At 45.4% G+C, this 21,996-nt stretch overlaps 1 protein-coding gene across 1 annotated transcript in view; it reads right to left on the bottom strand.

Moving 5' to 3' along the window:
• LOC125921288 (Down syndrome cell adhesion molecule) overlaps positions 1–21,996 on the bottom strand; it is a 507,313-nt gene that overhangs the window by 455,023 nt on the left and 30,294 nt on the right. The window lies entirely within an intron of this gene.

The raw sequence follows: 21,996 nt of genomic DNA, 5'->3' as shown, positions 1-21,996 counted from the left end.
ATTTACGTGCTGTCCTTAATGAAGGAATATTCGGAGAGAGATCAAAGGCAGCGAAGAAAATGACCCGAAGGTTAGAAATTGGAAAACTCAGAAGAGGTGGAAAGAAGGTCTCCTGAAGACGAGACGACTAATGGAGCAGACTGGAAAAGAAAAAGTCTGCGCTCGTGAAACAAAAGCAGAGAAGGGGACGACCATGGGCAAAGCAGGAGAGTTCAAGGTCGTGAAGACGAACCAAAGCCAGCCGACCGCGGAGGCCCCGTGCGTGGTAGCTGGTCACCAGTGGGTGAGGGGACGCGAGACAGCACTTCTCTGAGATACCCCGTCCACACAGAAGAGTGGGAAGGTGCCATGGGGTTTTGACTTTGGGCTCAAATCAATTAAGTGAAATTGAACGGTCGCTGACCACTGCTGTGCGCGGTCGGCTGTTGTACGGGGTCCAGAGCAGGGCAGCCTTCTGGTCTCAGATGCCCCCACCATTCACTCGCCTTGATGTGGACCCTCCTGAATGAGCCCCGGGGAACAGGGTGAGGTCAGGGGATGAGGCAGGAGCGTGGTAAGCCACGTAAAGCCCACGGCGACACAGAATAACACTGTAATCGAAACCAAGAGGCAGGAGAAGCAGGTCTTGAGCCAGCTTCCTGAAGACGTTTCTGGTGAGCATAAGGGGCTAACAGGCCTCCTCTCCCACCCGCCCTCAAGAAGAGAATTCCTGAGGGGTTTTCCCTGTTATTCAAGCTGATCAATTTCTGGTTGATGAAATTAAACAATATGGTTTCTCCACCTGTTCATGGTAGTGCCATCCGGTAAACTCCCTATGCCAACAACTTTCTTTCATCTGTCTCCCGTTGCACCTAGCCAACATACCAAATCTTCCCCAAACGTTTCCCAGATCTGTCCTCTTCTCTCTGTCACCGTGTCTACCGACCCGATCCAGTCTCCAACGTGTCTCGTGCTCACCCATCCAACCATCCACTTGTTCCCTACCCTCCCGCTATTGTCCATACAGCAGCCACAGTCACATCAGCCTCGTGCCCAGATTTCAACAGTTTTGCATCATCCCTACAAAAAATCCAATCGCCTTGACTGAGCTGAGAAGGTTCTTGATGCACTGGCCTTGCCCACCTCCCATGCTTGTCCCTCTTAGGTGTCCCTGACTCACTTGAGGACCCCAAGGGGCTGGCCCCCTCTTGCTGTCCAACTCAGCATAAGCACACGCCCTTTCCTTCCCACTCTCTACCGGGCTGCTCTGGAGCTGGCCACGATGGTGTCTCACCTTACAGTCCAAAGGATACAAATGATGCCTAGAGGTACAAAATAGAATCGGAATCCAACAAAATCGGAGACACCTACACCCTAGATACTAGAAAACCAGAATTTTCAGATTTATTCTACCCCTGGGTGGCATTTGATCTTATGACAACATCCAGTCCATATTTAACCCTTAATCACTGAACCTAAGGTTTAAAGGAACGCTTTTTTGGGGCGCCTGGGTGGCTCAGTGGGTTAAGCGTCCGACTTTGGCTCAGGTCATATCTCGCGGTTCATGGGTTCGAGCCCTGCGTCGGGCTCTGTGCTGACAGCTCGGAGCCAGAAGCCTGCTTCCAATTCTGTGTCTCCTTCTCTCTCTGCCCCTCCCCCACTTGTGCTCTGTCTCTCTCTCTCTATCAAAAATAAATAAATATAAAACAATTTTTTTAAAAGGAACACTTTTTTTAAATGTTTATTTTTGAGAGAGAGAGAGAGACAGAGCATGAACAGGGGAGGGGCAGAGAAAGAGGGAGACACTGAATCTGAAGGAGGCTCCAGGTTCTGAGCTGTCAGCACAGAGCCCGACGCGGGGCTCGAACCCACGAACCACGAGATGACCTGAGCAGAAGTTGGATGCTTAACCCACTGAGCCACCCAGGCACCCCTAAAGGAACACTTTTATACAGATCAGCTTTAGTGGCCTTAAATTCCAACATACTGTTTCCCAAACTGCATTCTAAGGAATATCATAGATGGTCTTAGAAGATAAAAGTAAATAAAAATAAAATTGCCATGATCACTTAGGATTCACAGTGCATGGTCCTATCATAAAGAGCCATGGTCCTATTGTTTAATACATTCTTCCCGAATTTTTTTAAGCCCAGAATCCATGAACGTTTTCTATGCTCTCAACCTCTCCATGGACACAGCTTAGGAGATGCTGGTCGAAAATATCCCATCTCATTAACTGAGAAGGAACACTCTCAACTTGGAGAAGCATCACTAATTTTAAAGGACATTCTTTTTATGGTTCTAGTGGTGTCCCAGAATTTCAGAGCTCATAACCAGCAGGAATACAACACTGCACTTAATGTATCATTAATTTTTAAAATGTGACATTCATAATCTGCCGACTTCTGGCTTGATGATGTGCCAATAGTTCATGTGTAACCGTGTACTCAGAAGGTTCAAATAAAAAGTCTTAGCGTTGTTACCCAGGTGTTTTTCCCTCAGCTTCTCATTAGAGTGTATTTTAAACATACACAAAAGATAAATACGACCATAAGGAACGTCCATATATCTGTCACCCATTTCAGCAATGATCCCCTCCTGCCGCATCCGGCCCCCGTCTCCCACGCACGCTGGGTTAATTTGAAGCCAATCCCACGTATCAAAAAGGTTTCTTTCTTTAATGCTTATTTATTTTTGATAGAGAGGCAGAGCATGAGTGGGGGAGGAGGAGCAGAGAGAGAGGGAGACGCAGAATCCGAAGCAGGCTCCAGGCTCGGAGCTGTCAGCACAGAGCCCGACGCGGGGCTTGAACTCACGGACTGCGAGATCACGACCTGAGCCGCAGTCGGATGCTTTACTAACTGAGCCACCCAGGCTCCCCAAAAAGGTATTTTTAAAGAACGAAATATTGGCTAATGTTTGTTGCTAAGAGTCAGAAAGCCACAGCTCTCAAACCATCCTATAGTTATACATAAACACACGTGTACACATTCACACACACACACACACACACACTCATCTACACCTTGCACATTCACTCTAACAAGTAATTCTAGCTGCTTCTGGTTTCAGGCTGCCATCTCTGAACTCATGACATGAATTCATAGGAAGAAGGTGTGTTAATGGATCTCTCTCTTACTGTGGATGAGGACTACTAGGTATAAAATATTTCTCCCAGACCACAGGGACTAATGGGGTAGCACACTTCTGGCCTGTCAAATCGCTGTGATCCACACACACATGTCAACAAAGCAGGTCAGCAGAAAAGAAAAAAAATCAATAAACCTTTGAATGAATCATGCGGCTGTCAGGGAGAATGTGGGCGAGCAGGACGAAGCATATACGTATGGTTAACTTCTTGTGTTTTTCTCTCATTTCCACCTGGCGTGCATGCCCTGGTCCAGGACACCCACACCAATACCTGAGCGCAAGTGACTGCCCGTAATTTATAGTTTCTGTCCCCCCTAACTCTTTTAGAAAAGGATTTGAGACGGGAGATAAACGAGCCAAATCTACATTAAAGGGAAAAGTACATCCTAACTTGCTTTGAATTCTGGTTGCGTATGATGGTTATTAACAAACAAATACACTTCTCTGCAAAATTGGATTTTACATCTCACCTAATAACCTTATGTACACAAAGAATTTGCTGAACCTTTACGTGGGTGCAGACTCCCACCACCTTGGATATCCTGCTGTTACACACGGCGTTTAACAGCATCGACACTCATGCCACCACCATTTAATGACCCTCCAAAACAGAAATCCCCTAAATCACACATCCACAGGCCTTCCAACTCTACTTCTGAGTAACTAGCTCACAAAGGTACCTATAAAACATCTATAAATCGGGGCACCTGGGTGGCTCAGTCGGTTAAACGTCCGACTTCGGCTCAGGTCACGATCTCGCGGTCCGTGAGTTCGAGCCCCGCGTCGGGCTCTGTGCTGGCAGCTCAGAGCCTGGAGCCTGCTTCCGATTCTGTGTCTCCCTCTCTCTCTGCCCCTCCCCCATTCATGCTCTGTCTCTCTCTGTCTCAGAAATAAATAAACATTTAAAAAATAAATAAATAAATAAACATCTATAAATCAATAGCCACCATTACTAAGAAGTAACTCAATCTTAGGTTCTAAACCAAGGCAACTATGGATGTATATTTTTCCCGTGTACAGCAAACAGGTATAAAATTTGAGATCATCAGTGATGAATGTATACTCTGTGTACATGTTAAGTACAGAAAATGGGTTGTCTGGATTCATCCCTTTTCCTTGAAAGACAGTAATTATGCATGCCCTCACCATCTACAAAGGATTTCTTTTTAAAAATCTCAACATAAAATTAAAGACATTTAAAACAAAGACTTTGGGGGGTGCCTGGGGGGCTCAGTTGGTTAAGTGTCCGACTTCGGCTTGGGTCATGATCTCACGGTTCACAAATTTGAGCCCCGCGTCGTCGGGTTCCGTGCTGACAGCTCGGAGCCCAGAGCCTGCTTGGGATTCTGCGTCTCCCTCTCTCTCTGCCCCTTCCCCACTTGTGGTCGGCCTCTCTCTCTCTCTCTCAAAAATAAACAAACATTTAAAAAATTTAAAAATAAATAAAATAAAGACTTTGGTAGTTTTGATAAGGAAGAGAGGAACATATATGAATTCATCTTTTGTAGTAATGAATCAAATCCAGTAAACAAAGAGCAAGGGATTCGGGAAAATAAACCCGGGTTCACGTGTTGAGGACCATAAATAAATTACACAAGGAGACCAATGAAAATCACTCATCAGGCCCCAAGGAAATCAGAGGTCCTGAGCATCTCACACGTAAAACTGGCTTCGGAGTTCTGTAGAAACATTTTGCTGGAGAGTCACTGAAGGCACAGCCAGCAAGTGGGTGCTCAGGCTTCCTTCCCTTGCTGATGGATGGGACGGCACAGAACTCAGCAGAAGAGGAAAGAGCTGAAACGTGTATTGGTAGATCTTCTCCCCACTTAGTGGCAGGAGACTGAGGAAAATTCAGCAAAAGAGGGGCATGACTGGGACACAGATTGGGACACAGAGTGACAGAAAATAAAGACGATGCAAAGTTTAGAGGACCTGGATAATGTGTGCGGGTCATTTAAAGAATATCTACAGGGGCGCCTGGGTGGCTCAGTCGGTTGAGCGGCCGACTTCGGCTCAGGTCACGATCTCGCGGTCCGTGAGCTCGAGCCCCGCGTCGGGCTCTGTGCTGACAGCTCAGAGCCTGGAGCCTGTTTCAGATTCTGTGTCTCCCTCTCTCTGCCCCTCCCCCGTTCATGCTCTGTCTCTGTCTCTGTCTCAAAAATAAATAAACGTTAAAAAAAATAAAAAAAAGAATATTTACAAAGCTGAGACACACTTCTCTTCCACATTTGATTATTCATGGTGGGTATTTGCAATATAGACAATTTCTTTTTAACTCCTGAAATCTAGAATAATTTTTTTAAAGAACCAATTACTTGAAACTCGGCAACCGGAGCCATAGACACGTGTCACATGCATCCAGATGGCGTGTGCTTTGGCTTTCCACGGAGGGTTCAAGTCTGGCTGCATTCCCTTTTGGGAAATGGCCCTCCTCGGTTTCGAGTTCATTTTGGCTTTCTCAATGATAGGGTTTCGATTCAAACAGATAACAATGCCAAGAACTAAAAATTTCACCATCTAATTAGGGAGGGGGAGACTCAGTATGGCCTTTCTTCCCTAATCATCTGTAGTTTGAAAATGACTTGATAAAGGCTTTTTATAAAAGCCTCTCACTTTTCCCGGTACAAGAACTATTGTATTGAAAACCACTGGTACAAGGCGATGGGCACAGAAGCAGAGGAAATGTACGCCTAACCGAGGGAGCTGAAGGAACGAGGGCAAATAAGAGAGCAGAAAAAGGATGAGGCTTAAGATTTCAAGGTCAAACGTCTCTAAAAAAAGAAAAAAAAAAGCACTACTCAACATACCTATCAGGAGGCATCACCTGGATGAACACCCAGTTAGTCCGGGTGAGGGTAGCTGAGGGCGTAGATGAGTTGCAAGGTTGAATGAAGCAAAGCAGAAAAGGCCTAGAATTCGTGCGGGTTTGGGTGCGTATGTGTTTCCTGGGGATCCACTGTTCTATAGTTTGCATTACTTCCTCAGCTGGTCCTGATCCAAAAAAGTCTAGAAACGTTGAGCTAAGAACATTTCTACCTCTAAAGGAATATATTTAGAGTTTAGAAACTACCCACATCCCCAGATATATAACATCTTGTTTGCATCAAAATGCGTTTTAAATATTGGATATTGAAATAAAACTCAGAAACTCAGAATTTAAATTTTTTTTATTTTTTTTAATCTTTATTTATTTTTGAGAGAGAGAGAGAGAGAGAGAGAGAGAGCGTGAGCAGGGGAGGAACAGAGAGAGGAGACACAGAATCCGAAGCAGGCTCCAGGCTCTGAGCTGCCAGCACAGAGCCCGACACAGGGCCCGAACCCACGAACTGCGAGATCATGACCTGAGCTGAAGTTGGACGCCCAACCAACCACCCATTAATTGAGAGACAGAACATGTGAGCAGGGGAGAGGAGCAGAGGGAGGGGGGAGGGGGGAGGGAGAGAAAGAGAGAGAGAGAGAGAATGAGAATCTCAAGCAGGCTCCACACTCAGCACAGAGCCTGATGCGGGGCTGGATCCCAGGACCCTGGGACCATGACCTCAGCCAAAATCAAGAGCTAGATGCTCAACCAGCTGAGAGCCACCCAAGCACCCCTCAGAAATGTAAAACTCCCAGTTTTCCATGAACTGTTTTTCAATCAACAGTTCCAAAGATGTGCTAGCGGGGGCAATGCCTTTACTACAGTAAACACACTGACTTGAAATAAATCCTGAGCAGGTACCTTTTTCTTGCCTGTGTGCCTCTTACGCAGGTCACATCATTCCAAACGGCAACTTTAAAAACAATGCATTACGTACAGTAAGTACTTAAATGAAATTAACAAAAGATCTTTAAGTTACTAGTGTAAAACAACCACACCAAAAAAAAAAAAAAATCCCAGGTTTGAGCCCCCACTTTGCCATCCAGTGCCCAGGTGACTCCTCCTTCCCCCACGAAATAATTTTCCAACACGACATCTGATCCTGTGACAGAGATGACTGATGCTCTAGGCAATATCCCCACCCTCACCCCGACGCACACGGGGGAGCCCGCCAGTGAGGCAGCCGCCATTCCCTGCCAGGGGACCCTTCCTGGGCTCCACGTCTGCATCAGGAAGACACTCTGACCGTCCGCTACACAGAAATCTATCGTTCTCAGACACAGCGTCATAAATTGGTGAAGCACGCCGATCCATGTTTGAAACAAGCATCCCCATATGCAAAAGCCATACAGAAGAGTTGGCTGTGTTTACCGAAGGTGTCTGTGTGTGTGTATGTGTGTGTGCGCGCGTGTGTGTGCGTGTGTGCGTGTGTGCACATGTGCGTGCCTCCCTTTAGAGAAATGAGTAAGGATGTGAGGAAGAATGGCTTGACTGTGGGCCTGGTACCTTCACAAATGTTCTAAAATGCCTCTAGAGGTCTTGGCGTGTAAGGGTCTCCATTGTCCATTAGTCAGTGCCGTATTTTAACAAACACCACAGCATAAAACCGTGGGCTTATAAAGAGAAAATCATTTCGTGAAAATAACGGGAGATTGCTTTTGCTTTGGGACTAATAAATACTGAGGATTCTGGACTATCTGTTTCCCTTACAACAGCATCATTTGGGGAAAAGTCGGCTGTGAGAGCGCATGTTGCCTGGGATTTGGCCGGCCCAGACACTTTGCACGGGAGGACAAGTTGATGTGAAACTGTGCTTCAGAGTAGTAGGAAAAATATACAGGAAAGTAAAACACTTCTTAAAGCATTACGACTAATTTGAAAGAAAATGCCACAATTTCGATGGAACATTTGCTCATTCAACATTCGTTCAATAAATATCTATCAAGCTACTGTGGTCTGCCAGGCATCCTAATGTTATACTGGGGGCCAGTGGGAAGGGATGATTTTAAATAAAATTGAAATTAAGAAAATTGTTTTTATCCTACGCAGTTTCATCTATTTGGATTTTTTTTTAGTTGCAGAACACTGTTTCAAGAAACATTAAGCATACTGTCCCCAAACCACATGAAATGTCCTGGATGTGTCAACTATCCAGAATCATACCATATTTGAAAATGTTTTTCTTATTTAAGTAAGTCCCTAAGCTCGAGTTACAGCTGTTACAAGTTGTTTGTCATTCAAGTGACAATTTTTGTCGACGCTTACACACTTGGGTGCTGTAAAAAAACCGGAAGACTTCTCAGAAGGCAGAATCTCTACTTTCTAGAAAGGAAAAATTGCAAGGGGAGACCCTGGGTGAGAGCATCAAGGACTGTGTGCCTCAGTGTTCTCACCTGGGAAGTGGGGGCTGCTGACACCACCTACGGGGACAGTTGGAGCTGTTCTATAGAACCTAACATACATTGTCAGTTATTTACTGACCCAAAAGTGTTGCAAGTACTTCGATGGAAGTTCAAACTTCTCCTCAAACATGTCTTCTTTGTATCTTAAAAAAAATTTTTAATGTTTGTTTATTTTTTGAGAGAGACAGAGACAGAATGCGAGTGGGTTAGGGGCAGAGAGAGAGGGAGACACAGAAGCAGAAGCAGGCTCCAGGCTCTGAGCTGTGAGCACAGAGCCCGACGCGGGGCTCGAACTCACGGACCGTGAGATTGTGACCTGAGCCGAAGTCGGACGCTCAACCGACTAAGCCACCCAGGCACCCCTTCAAACATGTCTTCTGATTTACTTCCGGGGTAAGGCAAAAAGTAAGAGACTTTTTTCTAATGTATTGCTCATTTTACATCATCTGATCTCTGTTTAAGAAAAGTAAGCATTTGGGGCGCCTGGGTGGCTCAGTGATTGAGTGTCCAACTCTTGATTTTGGCTCAGATCCTGATCCCAGTGTCGTGGGACTGAGCCCACGTCAGGCTCCACACGGAGCCTGGAGTCTGCTTAAGATTCTTGCTCTCACCCTCTGCCCCTCCCCCCACTGCTCGCACTTTCTGTCTCTCTCTAAAAGAAAAAAAATAGTAAACACTTAATAAAGGAAGTGTGTTTACTTTGATAAAATACAACAGATTAGTTCAGTAGCATTCTAGCACCTTAATGTTGACATTACAGGATTTCATCATTCAGCATACCTGGCATTTTAGTAACTCTTCTTAAATAGAATTAGTTATATTTCTGTAATTTCTACTTTATGCATATTCACTCATTTAATCATTACAACAATCTTCTGATGTAGTTATTATTGTTGCTGTCATTTTACAATCGAGGAAACTGAGGCACAGGAAAGTTATATGATTAGCCCAAGGTCACAGTGTGGTCTATGATGGGTTGGGAACATGGACCTAGACATCAGCTTCAGGGTCAACCCTCTTGCCTTTAGACTAAAAAGACAAATGCACAGCTAGAGACCAAGAATTGGTCAGGTATCTATAACTCATGGAGCACATCCCCTGGCATCTCTAATCTTTATAAAAACACTGGGTCCAATTCCACAGAGAAGTAATTAACTGTTAAATCCCTCGCACCTATGAAGTTAGGACCCAAAGCCAGGTCTCTCTACGTTCAAATCCAAGACCTCACGCAGACTGTTGGCAAAATGAAAGGTGAACGGTAGCCTGAGACCTTTCCTGGAAGAGCATGTGACCCAACCGGAGATTTTAAAAACAGTCTATATCTGCTTATTTACTGTACTTGCTTATTAGCTTCTCTACAGAGAACATCTTGACTATGCTCACGCAGAGCAACATGCACTGGAGATCTTCAATTCTTTGAAAAGCCCAATTCTGGACGCTCAATAGTGTGCATCATCACTCTATTTCCAGAAACTAAACAGACTAAAACATTCTGTAAATATTCTCATCAGTTCCCCACACATAGACACAGCACAGTCAATGCAAACCAGGCTTAGTTGTAGATGTTTCAATCCTAAATGATTGCTTATCCAACAAGAATACAGTTACTTGGGGACTGACTTTTGAATCTGGGGTTCTTTGGGAGGAAATTTTTTTTTCAATTTTTTTATTTTAGTTGACACACAATGTTATGCTGGTTTCAGGCATACAACAAATACCATATGATTTCACTCACATGGGACATTTTATATTGCGTATAAGTTTTCAGATGACTAGTCACTTGGAAAATTTATCATTCATTTTTCCAGTCATAAATGTCCCCCTTTCCCCTTAGAGGAGGGAAGCCTGGACTTTAAATTTCTCCCCCCCCCCAAAAAAAACACCGCACCTGAAAATAGAATCATTCATCAAAAGGGTGAGAGCTCATTTTATCATCAGACTGCTTCATATACGTTATTTACTCATGTGTCTGTACAACAAAGAAAGCTGGGTAGGGAGCAAGGTGACACGTGACATTCAGAAGTTGCAGAATTAGACCGAGAAAGTGAGTTGATATGCATATTATCTGTATTAGCTCAGGCTGCCGTAACGAAATCCCATAGACTGAGGGGCTTACACAACAGGAATGTACTTCTCACAGTTCTGGAGCCTGGAAGTCAGAGATTGGGGTGCCAGCATGATCAGTGTCTGGTGAGAGCTCTCTTTGCTTCTCACTGTGTGGTCACACGTCTTTCTCCCTCTTTTTTATAAGGCCACAGTCCTGTTGAATGACAGCCAACCTTTAGGACCTCATTTAACCTTATTTGGTAACTAGAAACCCTATGAGGGGTTAGGGCTGCTGAGCGTGGGGGCACCTTTCAGTCCACAGCATGATCTGAAAATACAAATCAAGCAGTTTGCCTACAGTCCCTGGTGTCTTGGCTCTGGAACATCTTGATTCTGTCCCCATCCTGGCCCCCGGCCCAGTCTGACACCAGGGCGGGCCACATACAGCTGATGGTGTGGCTACCAGCTGGCATTCGAGCACGGCTGGGCAGGGCAAAGAGGCCAGCACAGGAACACTCACTCAGGTGTGGGTACTCGTCCCTGAAACTCTCTGCTTGTGGTTTCCTTCCTTTCCAAGTTATTTTCATTTAAGGATCTCATTTAATGTACATCCGTCAGTTGTCAAGCAGGAGATAAAAAGATGGAAAATAGGCATGAGAGAGGGTCAAAAGGAATCAGAAGGATTTGTTCGTGTACTGGGCTGAAGAGCCTCCTCCCAAAAGTCATGTCCTTCCTGGAACCTCGAAATACGACCTTATTTGGAAATCGGGTCATCGTAAATGTAATTAGTTAAGATGAGATCATCCTGGAAGAGGGTGGGCCCTTAATCCAATCTGACTGGTGTCCTTATAAGAAGAGAAGGGACACAGAGGCACACGCACAGGACAGAGGCCCTGAGACAAGAGAGGCAGAGATTGTAGTGATGCATCTATAAGGTGAGGAACCCAAAGGGCCACCTCGGCTACCAGAAGCTGGGAGACACGCGCAGAATGGATTGTTCCCCAGAGCCTTCAGAGAGAGCATAGCCCTGCTGACATTTTGACCCTGTATTTCCGGTCTCTAGAGTTGTGATAGAACACATTTCTGTTATTTTAATGTGTGTTATTTATCACCTAGTTTGTGATACTTTGGAGCCTAATAGGTACAATCTGGAAAAAAAAAGAAAAGAAAAGCAAAGAAAAGAAAGTAATTCAAAGGCAAAATGAATTACTGGTTGGAAGAAATACTCAATTCTGCTTTAGTTACGCTCTGTTAGAGGTGGCAGGAGGGGAGCAGACAGTGGGGAATAAGCAAGCCCAGGAGACAAGACAGTTCCAAGGTTAGGGTCATCTACACAGACGTGGTGGATGAAGCCCTGGGAAAGAAATGAAATGACCAGTAAAGAAAGTGGAGATTGAAAGGAGAGGGCGTGAAGACTGATTTCGGGGGTCTATTTACACTTCTGAGCAAGGAAGAAAAGATAAGGAAAGAGATAATGTAGAAATATGGACGAAGTCAATCAGGACAGGGTACGGTAGTTCGCCAACCAAAGGAGGGCAACCAATGGAGGAAGAAGGTCAAGGGCACAGGTTCTTCAAGGAAGTCAGAACTTGCCCTTGGCACATGATACTAGAAGTCATGGGTGACCTTGAAAATGTTAAGTTTCAGTACCATGCAAGTGGTAGAGCCCAGACCACACGAGATTAGGAAGAGTAGGGGGTTCAGACTCTCCTTTCAATAAGCTTTCCAAGGGGGCAAAAAAAAGTATGAATGGAAACAGTAACATGAAAGTTGTGATAACCGCTGAGCATCGGTGTCATAAGAAATATGATAATCAGGGGCGCCTGGGTGGCTCAGTCGGTTGAGCATCCGACTTCGGCTTGGGTCATGATCTCACGGTTCGTGAGTTCGAGCCCCACGTCGGGCTCTGTGCTGACAGCTTGGGGTCTGGAGCCCGCTTCAGATTCTGTGTCTCCCTCTCTCTCTGCTCCTCCCCTGCTCACACTCTCTCTCTCAAAAATAAATAAAGATTAAAAAAAATTTTAATAAAAAAAATTAAAAAAAAAAGAAATATGATAATCACCAAAGAGGTGATGGCAGAGGTCCCAGAGGAGAAGGTCCGAAACAAGCAAGAGGCGTCCTGACAGCAGCACACGTGGGGGATCAGAGTGGACAGGAGAGTCTGTGTCTGTCTGTGTCTTCCTATGACAGGAAACATGAAGACAACGTTTGAGGTAGGAGGAGCAGGGCTCAGGCTCCAGAAGTAGAAAGTGACTACCTCTTGAGGACTGGAGAACAGATCCGTGAGGGGCTAGGAGTGGAAATTTTCAGACTCCCGAGGAGAAGCTTGGGAAACCCACTGTCTGTAACGTACGAGCAATCAACAGAAACACCCCCAAATCTTGGGAAACGATGAAGGGCCAGTGAAAACTGGCGCAAATGGTCAGGGTACCTGGCCTCTGGCTTCTCCCAAGGCTGGAGAAGAGAAAACAAAATGGTGGCAACCATCTTGACTGGGGATTCTACTGGTCATGGGGTTACTGAGGAGAGAGGGAGTCTAGGTTGCTGGGAGATGTGCTGTCCTGTCTCATCTGCCCAGAAGCGAAGTCACAAAGGGCTGACAGGCCTTGTGACTCTGCCCAGTGGCTTTCTGGAGTTCCCACCACCAAACCACCTAGGGAGGGACTTTCCTGCACTTGGGTTAACCTAGCACACAGGAAGAAGCACCAAAAGCCCCATACAATATAATCTACACTTAACTCAGGTCCTGACCTTGAATTCACCCTGCTCTCTTATTCTGAGTCAAAAATTACATCTATAAGTTGCGAATCCTGTATTCTTACAGAATGGCGCACTGCGTCAACATATTTCGATTCATGACATCTGATTTTAGCTTGATGATAACGATGACCGTATCATTGCCATCACTGCCTGATATTATTTTGCAAATGATCCTGTTGTTCTCTTCAGTGTTCCTGAAATAAAATCTCACAGATGAACAAAAGACCAGAAGAAAATGCACTTGGGTCCAAATTAGAACTGACTGACTTGGCTGACCATCTGTTTCTCCTATCTAGAAAGAACCCAACATCAGAGAGAGCAGGCAGAAGGCCCCTGTTAGCAGAAGACAAAATGAAACTACGTTTACATTTAGGTGGAGGCAAGGGGAAAATCTGGGTCAATGTGTTTGGGGATATTTAAAAAACTGGGGTGACATCTGCCTAAAGATGGAGGCGATATGGATATGAGGTGATAAAACCTTTAAACTACAGACTGAGCAGGGGCGCCTGGATGGCTCAGGTCATGATCTTGCGGTTCATGAGTTTAAGTCCCGCATGGGGCTCTCTGCTGACAGCTCAGAGCCTGGAACCTGCTTTTTGAACCTGCCCATTTGATGCCGGGCACATTCAGAATGTGACTGAGTGGACTGAGCCGCCATCTCTGAGAAAACAGCCCTGTACAGAAAGGAGTCAACGTGGAACGTGTAGAGCTGCTTTCATTAGACAAGCCTGCTTGTGAGGCTGCCTCTTGGCCGATGTCTAGGAACTGGAATTTCAGGAGAGTCCCCACCACCTTCCTGTGCCTGAACCATAAGAACAATATGGTTTACTGAACACCAGAACACCTGCTCTCCTTCCGGGAGTCTGGAATTTTGGGACATGCCAGTCAGAGGGTGCCCACGTGACCAGCCTCCAGGAAAATCCTTGGACACTGAACCTCTAATGCATCTCTAAAATGCTCGGGAGACAGTATTTTACATTTGCTGTCATTAGTCCCTGCTGCCGGGATTAAGTGTGTCCTATGCGACTCCATGAGGAGAAAAGTGCTGGAAGCTTTTGCCTGGTTTCCTCCAGACCTGTCCCCACGCGCCTTTTCCCTTTGCTGGTCTCACTCTGCACCCTCTCGCTGTAATACACCACAGCGGTGAGGCCATATTCCTCTGGTGCTCCTTGGTAGGAAACCAAGGGGCATGTTAGGCTGACCCAATACCTTCATGGCAGAAGGTGTCTTTTACACACACACACACACACACACACACACACACACACACACACACACTGAGATGCTCCAGTATAAACTTGCTACCATACTTTCCTTGTCATGTTTTCATTCTTTTCTTTCTTTCTCCCTTTCTCTCTTTTTTAAACATTATGTTAACAAGTCTTTAGCCATGTGTCTACTTGTCTCAGAAGTTCAAAAGTCAAAAACATATTTTTTTTGTTTGCTTCAAGCTATAATCTCCAGGACAATTTCTAATTTTGAGAATGAGGAATGTGTCTTCTCTCTGAAGGCTCACACTTAGCAGACCTTCTGTTTACTCTGGCTCTTTCAGGATCCCACTGGTGGGTTCTTTCTGGAATGGCAGACTCAAGCAGCTCATCTAACATACCTGTCATTCCCAGCGTCAGGTGGAGTTTGCTCTGCGTTGTAAACAGCCCTGTTGTGAATCACTTTCAGGTGGCGGTGGAATAACATGCAAAAACTTACTTCGTGAGAATAGACTTACATGGAAAAAGTGTAACCAATCAATGGCTTTAAAAAGGAATGAGACCAGGTCCCTCCCCGCTTCCTGTGCACCTGCCCAGTTTTTAGTTGTCATATTCCCCCAAAACACGGCATAGTGAAAATATGACATGTCTCCACCTTTCCAACTCTAGTCTGCTGAATCCCTCCTGTGCTAAGAATCATTTCCAGTGTTTTTAATGAGGCTCTGACTTGCCAGAAATCTAGAATCTAGATAGACTAGATAGATAGACAGATAGATAAATGATAGACAGATGGACAGATGAATAGATGGATGGATGAATACACAGACGGACGGATGGATGGATAGATGGATAGATAGATAGATAGACAGACAGAAGGATGGACGGACAGACAGAGGGATGGGTGGAAGTAAAGAAGAAAGAAAGGAAAATGTCCCTTTAACAGCTTCCATTTGGTCCTAAAAATGTCTTTTTCAGTGAATGTTAAATTAATGCTTCTTTTTGTTCCTGCAACATCCTAGTACTTTTAGAATCAAAGACGGGGCTTTCAGGTGACAATGGGTGAATTTAGGTCCCTGAAATCATTTTGATGTTGATCTCATTCCCTTTACTCATAAGCACCTTGAGGGCAGAACTGGGTCTTATCACCATGGCAACCTGAGCAGCTTTGCAGAGATTGCCTTGAAAATGCCCAGCGACCAGGAGTAAAATTAAACTATAAGTGCCTTCGAAGGCGGGAACATGGACTCTCTTATAGCCACGGGGGGGGGGGGGGGTCACAAATACAGAGACAACCAGCCACATCGCAGCCCTCCCTGCCCCCAGCAGCTATGTCCCCAACTCCAAAAGGGAACAGAGCACCTCAAATCTTCCCTTAGTTTCAGTTTGCTGAAACCTGAAAAACCCGGCCTAACTGGGGTGACTCTACCTATGATGCAACTGCTTTCCTCACCCTAAGATGCAAACCACCATTTTCTCAAATGGCCACCTCTTGGGTGAAACCTTCCACACCTCCCCAGGCAGAAACGCCGAAGGTACGCGTTCCTGTGGGGCCTACCTCTTTGCCTGCCACCAAGCTCACCCCACACACAGCACCGTAACCTCTACCCACAGCTCCCTGGGAGCAGAAGTCATCTCCATGGGGGGGGGGGGGTCTTCAAGCCCAGATCCTGCCTTATCTACGGCAACCAGACCCAAACACAGCATTCGTAAACTACAGTGAGTGTTTCATGTCAAGTGCTGGGGCTTTGATATTTAATGTGGGCAGAAAATTGTTCACTTTTACCCAAAATACAGGAAAAAGATAATCACCCGTGGACTTGAACTCATTGATCCTCGGAGATAAAATTCTCCTTGAGTCATCAGTAATAGAGGTGTTCAGATGGGAAATATCCTAACGGAAAATTGGGCCAGTGCTAAAGAGGGAGGCAGATCTCTGGGAATAGTAAAATGTTCACTTTTTCCATTTTCCAAATCCGGTTACCCTTGGGCTGTGTCTTTGATGTTAATGTAGCTAAACCCCCAGTGAGACTCTCAGAATTTTATCAGAGGAAACAGACACAGAATACTGGGCTCGCTCGTCGCCAGCCTCCCTAACCGGGAAGAAACTCACAACGGGCCACTGAGTGAAACCCAAATATAAAATCGCCGATATTGTTCTTTGCCGGGACGGCGTCTTCCCTATCTCCACATCAGCCGTACCTCCCCAGGCACACCGCCATCCACCCTACTATGTTTTCATTGGGCCATATTCATATTCTGATATTTAAAAGGCTCTCGTCTGCGCTCAGAGGAGGTGATAAGGATGTTCGAAAATGAGTATGGACCTCATCACTCTTGTTCTTCCGGGCTCATTTTCGTTAGGTAAGAAGGCGCCCCATCGGGATCCACAGTGTTAACGGAGGACACTCGATGCACAGGGTGTGCCTGTCCCTGAGATGCCCTCCCACCACACGTTCCCCGGTTCCTATCATCCATCTGCCAGAGTACGAGAGTGAAGGTCAACCAAGCGCTATCCTGTGGCCGGGTGACAGCCCAGGGAGACAGCAAAGCAGAGAGCACAGCAGCATCAGACATTATGTGCCCCTCCTTCCCCGGGGGGAGTTTTGGGGCTCTTACTTCTCAGCCTGTCTTTTCAGCTTCGGCTGCTATTAAAAAAAATACCATGGGGCACCTGGGTGGCTCAGCCAGTTAAGTGTCCAGCTCTTGCGTTTCAGCTCAGGTCATGATCTCAAAGCTTGTGAGTTCAAATCCTGCATCGGGCTCTACACTGCCAGCTCAGAGCCTGCTTGGGATTCTCTCTCTCTCTCTTTCTGCCCTTCCCCCATTTGCACATGTATGCACTCTCTCTCTCTCTCTCTCAAAATAAATAAACAAGCAAAAAAAAAAAACAAATTAAAAAATAAAGGCCATAGAGTGGGGGGCTTAAACACCAGTCTTTTATCTCTCACAGTTTGGGAGGCTAGAAGTCCAAGTTCAGGCTGCCTGAACAGTCAAGTTCTGTTAAGAGCCCTCCTCTGGGATACAGATGGCCACCTGCTCACTGCCCTCCTCTGGTGGAGAGGGAGGGCTCTGGTGTCTCTTCTTCGAGGGACACAAATCCCATCACGGGGGCCCCACTCCCACGACCCCCTCTAACTCTAATTTTCTCCAAAGGCTCCACCTCCAAATACCATCACACTGGAGGCTGGGACCTCAACTCACGAACCTTAAGGGGACATGAACATGTAGTCCATAACAAGACCACTGGACGATTCTTTCCAAAGATCATTTAGAATAAATGCACTCATTTATGCTCGTACTAGGGGTGATCTAATGACCTCATCTGCCAGAGAGGCACTGCTTGATGCCTGAGTCTAGAGTCAGGCCAACTGAAACCTCCCCCGGAAAAAATCAATGATGACTTTATGTGCAGTAAGCTAATGAAACCATGCAGCTCACGCTGAAACCCAGACAGACATGACTGGTGCCTCTCACCCCTGGAAGAACATAGCCCAGTCACCGATCTGCTCAACCAAACTAAAGAGCAAAAACTAGGAAGACGCGCCCTTTCTTTTTATAGGAACACACGAATATTTAATTATGTTTTTCACTGGAAGGATTTCCTAGGCGACAAACACCCACTTACCTCAGCCTGGATTTCCAAACACCCCTGGCCTAGAACGTGTGCATAAGCCTGACACTCACGACCAGGAGAAGGCCTGGCGCTCTGGCCTCTCCCCGGGGTGCTCTGGACTCCGAGAGGCTGAGTGGTGGCACCCACAGAGCGGTGGGAGGACAGCAGGGACCCGGAGAACAGGCGGCTTCCTTTCACTAGCACCATGTGCACACGCGGGGACAGCGGCCAGGCCCCCGGTGACCTGCAGGAGCTCCGGCTTTCTGGGATCAGCCCACGGCCGGTCTTCTCTTCCCACTCTACCCGCTGAGGCAGACATGCACACAGGCTCCTTTTCACGGCACATTTGGCTCACTGCCTTCTTCCACCAAAGGAAGCGACGTGTATGGAGGAGGCATGTCCCCTGGGACAAATTTCCCAGCCAGACTCACCGTAGGCTGGGCTGTCTCGGAATCCCGGGAAGACTGAGGCGGGTGACCGCCCCTGCCAGCCACCAAAGCTAAACCAGATCAACAAGGGACCACCGGGGTTATCGGTTTATTTACAAATCACAGACAAATTAACATTTTGCGGACCATCTACCGTGCACACGATCTGGGATGCCTTTGCTGGAGCTGAGAGTTCACTCAGAAAAGCCCCTGGGTCCCTGGGACCTCGGTGCTGTGTGAGGCTGCCCCCACTGCTGCCCGGAGGAGGGAGGCCCCAGGCTCAGCCTCTGAGCCTCCCTGCCTCCTACGTGTGGTTACCTGCCCTGCCTCATGCGGGGACCTGGCCACCAGCAAGAAATGTAATCCTTCCCCACCAAAATCACCCAAAACCCGTTCATTGATTAAGATCCCCAATGCTTTTAACCATTTTGTCATCTTCAGTGGCTTCATGACTTCCTTCCCTGGGCATTTTTGACAGCCTCACTGGGTGGGGGCCAGGCGCTGGGAGCAGGTGCACCAGTTACATTACAAGGTTAACTTCCGGACTTCCTATTTACAGGTCATAACGCTGCATCGGGGCCCTGTTCTCAGGTTAAACTCCTTGAGAATGAAAACAGCTCTAACTCACTCTCTTTCTGTGCATGTCTCAGTCTGTTTCTGTGTCTTTGTCTCCCCATCTCTTTCTCTGTATACAAACGTACACACACACACACACACACACACACACACGCCATGGGAACCACACTGAGTATCTTGGGAATACCTCGTGTTTGATGAAATGGCTAGCTTATAAACCAACAAAAACTTGCTACTGAAGTATTCCTTGATGAGATAAAAGCCTATACTATATTGGTTTTTGTGGATACTTTTGTGGGGGAAAAAAAAAAGGCCAAGTGCTTATCCATGGTACACATTGTTTTCAAAATTTTGCCAAAGGATAAAGCTCTAAGGCGTGACTGAGGAGACAAGGGTGTCATCAGTTCCTGTTAGGAAGACACCAGCTTTGGGTTTGCATATCAGCACCCTCTCCTGCTCACCAGATATAAAATTCCTTTAATTTAATTAGGTTCATGTTTGAAGAAAACAAGTCTATTCACATAGATTGCAAAAAGATGAAATCTGCATGGGTAAACCGCTAATTAAAGATGCCAAGGGGGGTTCCCAGGTGGCTCAGTCGGTTGAGCGCCCGACTCCAGCTCAGGTCATGATCTCTCAGTTCGTGAGTTCGAGCCCCACGTCGGGCTCTGGGCTGACAGCTCGGAGCCTGGAGCCTGCTTCAGATTCTGTGTCTCCCTCTCTCTCTACCCCTTCCCCTGCTCATGTTCTGTCTCTCTGTGTCTCTCAAAAATGAATCAACGTTAAAAAAAAAAAAAGATGCCTAGGAAACATAAGAATGCACACATTACATTTTTAATGTATAACCTGTATTATTAATATTTATTAATGTTATGTATGTAATAATACATTAATAAATATTAACATATTTTAAATATATTTCATTTCACATATAATTATCTATATATGGTATATAATTTATATATAACATATAATTATTTAATATACAATATTAATATATTTAATAATAAATTGATAAATATCAATATATAACCTGTATTACAAACATATAAAACATACTTATCGATATAGATGTCTATATCAACAGGTATATAAAACCTTGGTAGATATTTCTATCTCCCACTCAGATCTCCAGTCGTTCTCTCCTGGGCACGTCTCACTCAAGTCAGACAGGTCATGTGACTGGCTTTGGCCAATCAAATATTCACAGAAATGACATATGTCTCCTCAAGTAAAAATCCATTTGTAATCCTCCCCTGTTCCCTCCCCCTCCACGGCAAACCCCAGAAGTTGTCCCATGGCTGTTCTATGACGGTCGCACCTCCCTCAGCCCAGGCCCCTGAGTGTGGGACACTGCAAATACCGTCCTGCATTGTCCCCCTCAGTGAGCCCACCGGCCCTCAACAGGTGCATGTGAATGCCCTTCCACTCTGGCCTTGGGCTCAGCCAGACGGACTTGTCATCAAATCTCTCCATCTGCCATTCAGAAACTAAAATGACCTCTAAACAGAAGCCAGTAAGACCATTCACCAAACACAACAAAGAGGGGGAGCCTGTCTGGCTCCAGCGGGAGCACGTGTGACCCTTCATCTTGGGGCCCTGAGCTGGAGCTCCACGTTGGGTGCAGGGATCGCTTAACACAAATAAATAATTTTTTTTTAAAAACACGACAACAAATAAAAGTGCACAGGTGAGTCCATTCTGACTACGTGTAATCATATTTCAGTCATTAAGCCTACTATTTTTTCAATACTTTAAGTTAAATCATGGTGGTTTAGACATTTAATGTTCACTGAAGTTAGAGGGAGTCTGAGCTGAACGTGTTAAGAAAACCTGAAAACCTCAATTACGTGATAGTTTACTGGACGTAAAGACCAAAGATGTAATTTTTGGTTTGGACTTTCTAATGGTTTTGTGGTTTGTCTGGTTTTTTTTTTTTGTAATGGTCCCTGAATAGTAACCTATACTGTCTAGAAAACCAAAAAGCTGAAAAGCATAAATGCTAGGTCACCATGAGAACTGAGTTCTAATTTCCTATCTCTGTAAACGGGCAAAATTTTGACGGTATTCAAGAGTTGCATAAGACGTGTGTGTGCACATGTGGACACGCATCCACACAGACATACAGAGGAAAGCAAGCATTTATAATCAGCTTTAGCTGACTTGGTACCCATCATCGCTCTTCTCCAAGACCAGCCCATAGTCACTTACTCTCCAAAGACGAGCAAAACAGGAAACGTGGGTACTGCCCATAGGGCCTTTCCAGCTAAGCAGCAAGGGGGCAAGAAATCTACTTAAAAACCATGAGAAAAGAACTAGCACATCTTAGAGGCTAAAATTTCAGTCGTGTCACTTCCAGGTTCCAGAAAAAAACCAATAAATTATGTATTTGATATATATGTATATATAATTTTTAAATAATAAATTAAAATAATTAAATAATAAATTAAAATTAAATAATAAATTAAAATTTAAATAATAAATATTTAATATAATAAATTATACACGTATATAATATTATGTTATATATTTCACATGTATATACATATATATATGTATCTCAGTGCTGAATATATATTCTGAGTAGAATCTTCAACAAAGAGATCAGAGACATCACATAGCTCTCAAGGCATTTGAAAAGGTCACAACATTCGAAACCAGAGCTTCTGTTTGCCAGATTATAGTTGGAGGCTATCAGTCCTGAGCATATTACTGATGACTCTCCCAGACGCGATAACCATACTGCCCTATTTTCAGCAGCAGATATAAGCCAAAACTGCCTCAGAGAATAACATGGCGGTGGTACGCACAGTAACTCATTTCTACCCGTCCATCAGTCAATTCACTGAGGAATGTCTGCATCGAGTCGGGAAACCGATATAAAGCACTGATGTCACACAATCATCAACCAGCATCAACCAGACGTAGGCCAATTCTTAGCTATGATGGACACATAGCCAGAGACCCAATTCAA

The sequence above is a fragment of the Panthera uncia genome, chromosome C2 (assembly GCF_023721935.1).
Source record: "Panthera uncia isolate 11264 chromosome C2, Puncia_PCG_1.0, whole genome shotgun sequence".
Lineage (NCBI taxonomy): Eukaryota > Metazoa > Chordata > Mammalia > Carnivora > Felidae > Panthera > Panthera uncia.
Note: the sequence above shows the minus strand (reverse complement) of the source record. Positions and strands in the feature narration are given on the sequence as shown.